Raw genomic sequence first — 883 nt, forward strand, 5'->3', positions numbered from 1 at the left:
CCTCTCACACACAACCTTTAATTAATCCAATAATGAAATTCTTGGGCAAGCCTGTAATTAAACAAATTTCTGGACATTTAAACAGAGTTTGTTAGCAGTCTGTCCCTGTGCCATGATGATGGTCATAGAAATGGCTAAGCATGAATCAAATTGTCATCTGAGTTGGAAAGGGATATTGGTATCAGAAGGTAGGAAGAATGAGAAGAGTGTACAAGTTCTTTGTAGTGTTCCATCAACAAGGAGCTCTGGTCAAATAGTGGTTACAAGTCAGGCTGCTAACCTCAAGTTCAGCAGTTCGAAACTACCAGCCATTCCGTGGGATAAAAATGAGGCTTTCTGCTCCCATAAAGATTTACAGCCTTGGAACCTTGTACAGGGTCGCTGTAAGTCACAACCAACTCTACGACACATCACCACCGCCATCAACACAGCACACGTTTCCTGAGTGATGCTCTACCGGGTTAATTAGAGCTTGGTGATTATTTGCATCTGCCTCATCTATTTGATGAGCCCTTCCTCTCTGTTCCTTTTCAACCACTGTTTTCATCAGAGTTACCTGTCCATTTTCTTTAGTGCAAAATCAAATTTTGCTTTTGAAAAGTAAGTGCTCTTTCCTGTAATACAGAGGTGAGGAATGTCTAGCCCGTGGGCCATATAAAGCTTACAAAATCATTTGGTCTGGCCCTGCCATGACAACCGCAGTTACAGCCATCACGTTGTTGTTTGTGGTAGTGGTGGTGGCGTTAAATGTCTTCCAGTCAACTCCGACCCACAGCAACCCTGTATAGGGTTTCCAAGGAGTGGCTAGTGAACTTGAACAGCCAACCTTGAAGTTGAAACTGACTTTTTGATCCAGTGCTTTATCCCACAATGTCACATCAGA

Source organism: Chrysochloris asiatica, unplaced genomic scaffold, assembly GCF_000296735.1.
Source record: "Chrysochloris asiatica unplaced genomic scaffold, ChrAsi1.0 scaffold00344, whole genome shotgun sequence".
NCBI lineage: Eukaryota > Metazoa > Chordata > Mammalia > Afrosoricida > Chrysochloridae > Chrysochloris > Chrysochloris asiatica.